This window comes from Alligator sinensis, unplaced genomic scaffold (genome assembly GCF_000455745.1).
Source record: "Alligator sinensis unplaced genomic scaffold, ASM45574v1 scaffold1361_1, whole genome shotgun sequence".
Taxonomy (NCBI): domain Eukaryota; kingdom Metazoa; phylum Chordata; order Crocodylia; family Alligatoridae; genus Alligator; species Alligator sinensis.
Window position 1 is genome coordinate 205,050 of NW_005843274.1, and position 7,756 is coordinate 212,805.

The 7,756-nt window shown below is 55.1% G+C and overlaps 1 long non-coding RNA gene across 1 annotated transcript; it reads right to left on the reverse strand.

The window, feature by feature from the left end:
• Positions 1–1,475: 1,475 nt before the first annotated feature.
• On the reverse strand, positions 1,476–4,865 carry LOC112548557. The gene is made up of 3 exons (XR_003092253.1): positions 4,611–4,865; positions 3,809–3,883; positions 1,476–1,612 (listed from the first exon to the last, which is right to left on the reverse strand). It is a non-coding gene; the product is annotated as an uncharacterized LOC112548557 (long non-coding RNA).
• Positions 4,866–7,756: the final 2,891 nt, after the last annotated feature.

The following is a 7,756-nucleotide window of genomic DNA, read 5'->3' on the forward strand; positions in this document are numbered from 1 at the left end:
TGGTGATTTTGGCACTCACACACACACAGAGTAATGCTGCTGCCCCAGAAGGGTGGACATGTAAGTGTGAACTAAACATGTGCAGGAGGTTTATTCACTGGCTGAGGATGTATCTATCCAGCTATGCACAAGTCTCATTCTGGACACTGCTGAGTTTAAGTAAAAATGTCCCTACTTTGCAGCCCATGGCTAGCAGGTGTTAGAGGAGGAGGCAGGTCTTCCTCTCCAGTAGCTCAGTGATTCTGCTGGGCTCTGGCCACGGACTGGAGTGCTCAGCTGGCCAGAATCTGGCCACGATGCCAGTACTGCCCAGCCAGATACTCACATGCTCAGTGTTACAGCCGGTGACTTTCAGCCCCGAACACAGGGCCATGGGCGCCTTCTCATTATCGAACACACGGAACTGGACGAAGCCAGCGGTGAATTCAGCTGATGAAGGAAAAAGGGAAGTCAGGGGGATTGAGGCAATAGATAAATGGAGGCAGGAGAGAGGGGCACATACCCCACTGAACTGGGAAGGAGTGGGGTTGATGAAACAGAGCTGTAAGCCCTCTGCAAAAAGTGTCTAGGCCAGTGGCTCTCAACCTTTGTAGGCTCAATGCTCCCTATGCATGTTTTCCCTATGGATTCCCTACATGTGGGTCTAGCTCACCACTGGGCACTGTGACTGAGGGGCCGATTTATGTCCTTTGTTATCCTTTCCTGAACTCCAGGCCTGGGGCCCAAATAGACAAAGTCTGGGTACAGCAGCAGGTAGGGATGAGGTGCCGGGATGGACATGCGGCATGTGGGGGGCACTGAGTGGGTTGGAGGGACGGGGGTGGGCAACAGAACGCATACGGCACAGAAAGGGGGAAGGCGAAGGAAACAACCTTCCCGCTCCAGTCGGTATCTGAGGGGGCAAACGAAGCCCTGCCACTGCCATGGCTGCTCCTCCAGGGACCTCCCTGGGCTGAAGAATGCATCTCTAGCTCCACATGTTTGTCTGCCAACCGTGGCAGAGCACCCTGCTCAGAGTGGCCGATGCAGGGGCTGTCGGCGTGCAGCTGTAGGTGCCCTTTGTCTGCAGGACTGTGGGGCAGGTAGGAGGAAGAGCATGCAGCACTCCTTGCACAGGAGCTGGGTGTTGCAGTATCTTTACAAGGATCTTGTGGCATCCCGGGGCGCTGTGGCACTGTGGTCAAGGACCACTGCTTTAGATAGGATTTCAATCGTGGTTGTGGTGCTCACCACTGTGGCACACTTCGATGCTTAGTTCTTCTGTTCAAACAGGCTGTGTTGATACCAAAGGCTTCTGGTCCCTTCTTCAATCCCCTGCGTCCCCAAGAAGCACTGCATGCAAGCTGTGGGTTGTCTCGCTACCCCAGGCCCCCCGCCCCCACAGACGCTGTTAGTCATCCAGCCCCTCTGGCACACGCTGCCTCCATAGCCCCCAGCCCGAGGCTGCCGGTACCTCGTAGAGCCGGAGCCGGTTCCCACCTTCGGATGAGAGGAAGCCGGTCTCAGTGTGGTACCTCAGGATGGCCAAGTCCCTCCACTTTCTCAGCGGTGCCCTGTTGGGGACGTGCCACACAGACAGGTCTCCAGCTTGAAGATCGTAATAGCCGGGGTTCTGGAAAACAAGGGCTGAGCTGCATTTTTCGGCCGTGTCTCTGGGGTATGAGCATGGCCCAATACCATGGGATTCAAAGGGCCCCAAACCTATTAATTATCCTCATAAAATCCCTGCGAGGCAAAAACGGTCACCCCCCCCTTGTGCACTGGGGAGCAAAGGGGACAGAAGAGCTTGTCTACACTGCGCCAGCAGCCAGTCGTGGGGAGGACGGGGCTCAGCACACCTGCCTGCCTGAGCCTGCGGGCCTCTCTGGAGCCAGAACCTCCCCAGAATCAGCTGTTTTGCTTTGTCCGGAGACTTCCCTTTCAGGCCTGCTGGACACTGACGGCTCAAGTGCAGCTGCGGGGACAATCCTGCCACAGCCTTGCTGCGGGGCTCCCAGCTGGGGGATGTTTCAGCAGACTCGGGTGGGTACGATGGGCTCAGCACCCCTTGTTGTGATCTGTGGCTGCTGAGGTATAAGTAAGCCTCAATGAATTGCTCCATGGCTCCCTCAAGCTGCAGCTCAGCACAGTACGTGCTTCATTCTGAGCAGTCCCAATGACGTCTGCTGAAGTGCTTGGCTGCATCCAGCCCTCAGGTCTGGGTCCCTGCCTTGCCCCACAGGCTGGAAGGGGCAGGGGGGCAGGTGCGGCAGGACTGGGCAGTCCTGACTTCTCTGCGCCAGGGGAGGCTGGCGCTTACCAGCACCACTTTCCTAAACCGGCTGCAGGTCTTGAGGGTGGGTCTTATCCTGTAACAGGGGAACTGAGGCAGTTTTATGTGTCTCACATTATCCATCACTTCCATGCCTCCAAAAGATATTTTTACCATTTCAAAATTGGACATTTTCATTTTCTCAACCCTGTAATGAAAAAAAGCATCTGTGGCTGAGCCAGCTGGTCTGCCCAGACTGGGAAGGGCACAGAGAGGGGACAGACCACGCAGAATGCCACCCCACTCATTGCCAGGCAAGAAGTGCCAGACAGCCATGATACTTTGGTTTGTCTTCCATGAAAAGTTGGGTTTCAAACAACAACCAGGTATAACTGGGAAAATAACAGTTGGAACGAAACATCTCAGCAGGGCTGAGTAGCCAGCATGGAGTTAATGCTGCAGCGATGTGCCTGGTTATCTGTATCCACTGCCAATGTGCACGCAGAGCCATTCCCAGCCAGGTGCTGCCTCGCTGTCAGTGGTGTCTCCCAGATCAGACTGGGAAGCTCTCCAAGGCCAGCGATTAGCCCTTTAAGGAGCAAGACCTGCAGGCAGTGGGGAGGCTCCAGTAGGAGCCCCTGAGTCAAAGCGGGACAGCAACAGGGAGCAGGTGGGCCAGGACACAGAGCCGCTGCCCACCAGCAAGTGGGCGGTGGGGCACCAGAGGAGCCCTGCAGAGCACTCTGGGGGAGGAAGGACTGAGGAGCTTATTGGTGTGAGTGGGAAGAAGTAAGAGTGAAGCCTTGGGAAAAGGACCCAAGCCCCATCCCAGGTGCAGCCTCCTTTCCCCCAGTATGGCTAAGTAGGCCAGCAGCCCGCAACCCCACTGACACCCCACAGATGCACTCACAGGTGCGCACACAGCTCCCTGATGCACACTCACAGAAGCACGCGGACAGCTTGGGGATGATTTCAGGTGGGTGCGATGTGTTTAAAAGACCGGAGCAAACCAGGAAACCTGGGCTGAGGTGAGAGGGAGCTACTGGCTGCTTAGAGATTTGGAAATCAAGTCACTTCTTGTCAAGGCTGGAGCAGGATTGGGAGTCCTGGTTCAGGCTGATTTGGGGGGCTGCCTGGAGATGCCTTCAGGCCCTTTTAGGAGTCTCAGGGCGGATCCTCAAATTGGCCAGGCACTAACCCTGGAAGCTCTTTTGGGCAGGGATCGTTTTACCCAGCACCCGGGGCCCACGTCTGCCCTGGGCTCCTTTGAGCCATTACAGCAGTGATGGAGCCCTCCGGCGGCAGCTGTCTCTGCTAGTCCTGGCCTGGGACACAGGCAGGGGAACAGCCCCGCAGCCGCGTCCTGAGCCGTGGGCAGGATGGCAGGGCCGGCCGTGGGTGTCAGAGCCCAGCCTGGAGTCACCGAAGCCTGTGCCTTGCCAGGGCAGTTGTCTGTCGTCCCCTTTGTTCATGCAACCCCCATCCCAGCCTCCCTGCTGGGGATCCCTGAGGCCGAGCTCAGCGCATTTCCGGGAAGAAGAAACACCGCGCGCTTACTGCACAGGTGGGCGGTTGAGGCCATGGAGAGGAGCAGCATCAGGAGGGGGAGTTGCGTCATGATGGACTTCACAGCTGGGAAAAGAGGAGAGCAGGGGGTCAGGAAGCCGGCCGGCAGTGGGTGGGCAGGTGAGGGGGAGAGAAGGGGCGTGCGTGGGCTGGGGCCCTCCATCGCAGCGGGACAGGCTCTAACCACCGCTGTGCTCTCGGGTTGGTAAAGCCCCCAGGCCTTTGTGCAAAGTGGAACATCTCCCGCAGGAGAGAAAGGGAGCGCTTCCCAGACCTGGCCTCTGGCCTGATGGTTAGGGGGCCCTGAGGCTCAGGAAGCAATGGACCCACTCTCACACCCTCTGGGCCAGTGCTGGCTTAGCTATTGAAATTCAGGCAAGCCAACAAAAAACACAACGTAGCTGCAGCTGAGGCTAAGGCATTCATTCTCAACCAGTTTACTGCAGCACCTTGGTGCCTTGAGGTCCTTTCAAGGGTACTGCAAGAGGCCACACAATGTGAGCACTGTTAGGTGTGCAGACACGATTCACAAGATAAACCCAGAGATTTCAGATCGGACTGCACAGCGTTAGAAGCATACTGTCCTGATGTGATCTTTCTGAGCTCTTTCACTCCCTTACTTCTCTGTAGTCAACAGCAGAGGGAAAACTGAGAGCTGAGGGTGTCTAAAAAGGTGGAGAACGATGGAGCTAAGGCCATTTAATGCCCTCCTGAGAGGCTCCACAGAGGGATCGATGCCTCATGTTCCCGGGGGCCCCAATGGACAGGCCCAGGGGGGATGCTTGGCACTCACCGGCTCTGTAGGTCCCGCGTCTCTCGCCAGCAGATTCCTAACCGGGAGAAGGATGAGTCTGTGGTCTTCCTGCCGCCCTGCTTTAAATAGGCTACAGGCAACGTAGTGCAGGGAGTGGAGCTGAGAAAAGCAAACACAAGCTCCGTGCGGTGGAATTGCCCCCAGCCAAAGGGTCAGTGCGGTTTCCAGTAACCAGCTCAGCCAGGCCAAATCTTCCTTGAAGTTGAATTCACTGATGCAACATGTGCCATCCTGCCAGGGACCTCCCAGCTTACGCAAGAGCAGGGGCAGACCTGTCATTAGGTCCGACTGCTGCATTTGACCAGGTGCCAGAGCTGAATGGTCCTGAGCCAAGAAACCTGCAGTCCTTTCCATCTGTAACAGAGGCAGTTTAAAGTGGGAAACTTGACATTTCCCATTCACTGAAATAGGTTTTCAGCCCCTGGGATTCAGGAAAGCTTCCAGCCATTCAGGACAGTCAGTGGGGCAGAAAAGTCTTTTTCTTCAAATGCTTTTAAGTGCTGTGTGGCACTTCTTTCTCCTCCGGCACTCGACAGAAGTGTCCTGATCTGGCTTCACGGGGAAGAAATGAGGCCCAAAGGGAAGGAGCAGCTGCCAAGTAATTACTGACTGCTGGTCAGCAACAGAGGCCAGAGCAGCACTCAAACCTCCTGGCAGTGGGGCTGCCCACTCCTGCTGGGCCTGTGCCCTCCTGCTCGCCGTGCAGCACCTCGCTGACCTGGCTGGGGCTGGGCAGTGCCATGCCCCGAGCCCTAGCCCCCCTGGCAGAATGCCATCCCTGTCTCTCTCCAAAACTCTGCTATGTGACAATGTGGTACCGTGGTCACTCCTCTGCCCCATCTCTTCATGTGACCCTGAGCTGGAGATATTCCTGATGGAGGGGGCAAACCTGCTCCCTCTGCCTACGTGACTGGCATCACACACCTGGGTGGGGGCTTACGCTCCCTGTTGCTCTAAGCAATGCCAACATGACTGAGAGGGGGCTAGAGACCCTGCCAGTCTATCTGGCAACCAGTGATGCATTTCAAATTGGTTGGCTGGCAGCCAACAGGTGCTGGCCTCTCGGGAACCAGCAGCGGGAAGGAGAGGAGTCAGGCACACGTGTGTCCCGCACGCACGTGTGTCCCCTTAACCAACTGACTGACCGGAGGAGGCGTCGGCAGCAGCAGCAGCGGCAGAGGCAGAGGCAGAGGCAGAGGCAGAGGAATCGGCAGCGGGGGCAGCAACAGCTGATCCCCTGAAGGTAAATGGGGCGGAGGGACCCGGCGCAGCTGAGCCGGATCCGGAGGGGGATCCCCCTCCCGCAGGAGAGAAAGGGAGCGCTTCCCAGACCTGGCCTCTGGCCTGATGGTTAGGGGGCCCTGAGGCTCAGGAAGCAATGGACCCACTCTCACACCCTCTGGGCCAGTGCTGGCTTAGCTATTGAAATTCAGGCAAGCCAACAAAAAACACAACGTAGCTGCAGCTGAGGCTAAGGCATTCATTCTCAACCAGTTTACTGCAGCACCTTGGTGCCTTGAGGTCCTTTCAAGGGTACTGCAAGAGGCCACACAATGTGAGCACTGTTAGGTGTGCAGACACGATTCACAAGATAAACCCAGAGATTTCAGATCGGACTGCACAGTGTTAGAAGCATACTGTCCTGATGTGATCTTTCTGAGCTCTTTCACTCCCTTACTTCTCTGTAGTCAACAGCAGAGGGAAAACTGAGAGCTGAGGGTGTCTAAAAAGGTGGAGAACGATGGAGCTAAGGCCATTTAATGCCCTCCTGAGAGGCTCCACAGAGGGATCGATGCCTCATGTTCCCGGGGGCCCCAATGGACAGGCCCAGGGGGGATGCTTGGCACTCACCGGCTCTGTAGGTCCCGCGTCTCTCGCCAGCAGATTCCTAACCGGGAGAAGGATGAGTCTGTGGACTTCCTGCCACCCTGCTTTAAATAGGCTACAGGCAACATAGTGCAGGGAGTGGAGCTGAGAAAAGCAAACACAAGCTCCGTGCGGTGGAATTGCCCCCAGCCAAAGGGTCAGTGCGGTTTCCAGTAACCAGCTCAGCCAGGCCAAATCTTCCTTGAAGTTGAATTCACTGATGCAACATGTGCCATCCTGCCAGGGACCTCCCAGCTTACGCAAGAGCAGGGGCAGACCTGTCATTAGGTCCGACTGCTGCATTTGACCAGGTGCCAGAGCTGAATGGTCCTGAGCCAAGAAACCTGCAGTCCTTTCCATCTGTAACAGAGGCAGTTTAAAGTGGGAAACTTGACATTTCCCATTCACTGAAATAGGTTTTCAGCCCCTGGGATTCAGGAAAGCTTCCAGCCATTCAGGACAGTCAGTGGGGCAGAAAAGTCTTTTTCTTCAAATGCTTTTAAGTGCTGCGTGGCACTTCTTTCTCCTCCGGCACTCGACAGAAGTGTCCTGATCTGGCTTCACGGGGAAGAAATGAGGCCCAAAGGGAAGGAGCAGCTGCCAAGTAATTACTGACTGCTGGTCAGCAACAGAGGCCAGAGCAGCACTCAGACCTCCTGGCAGTGGGGCTGTGGGTGAAAACTTCGTCCCCGGGTTCGTTGGGCGGAGGCTCAAACAAACAGGCCAATCGAAATTTAAAGACTTAGTTTAATAAAGGATGCATTCCTGGTCAGCGTCATGCACGAATTCAGAATTTTGCCATGAGGTCTGACTCTGAACATAGGCAGTGAAGGGGTAATATAGAAAATGTGACGTCATAAGCATAAGAACAGTATAAACCAATCAACATTAGCCAGGACGCAGACAAGTCTGCACATGTCTTCAACTTGTTACTGGAGAAAAAAACTAGTTTAAACCAGTCTGTAACAGCAAGGTCATGACCTGGCTACATGACTCGCTCACAAACAAAATGGCAGACTGGAACCATTTTGTTTTTCCCCTTCATTTCCCCACTTTGATCCTTCCAAAGGACAATCACTCTATTTCTATTTGGCTCAGGTCTGTCCATAGTTTCTCTTGCTCTATTTCATTATTTCTTAGTTCTAACACCATGTTTTTAACCGTTTCTTTGGAAATAGATGAGATAGTTTGTTCAGCCTTTTTAACACACAACTTTGTGCAACATAAAACTAGTTGCACAATCACATACAAACTTAACC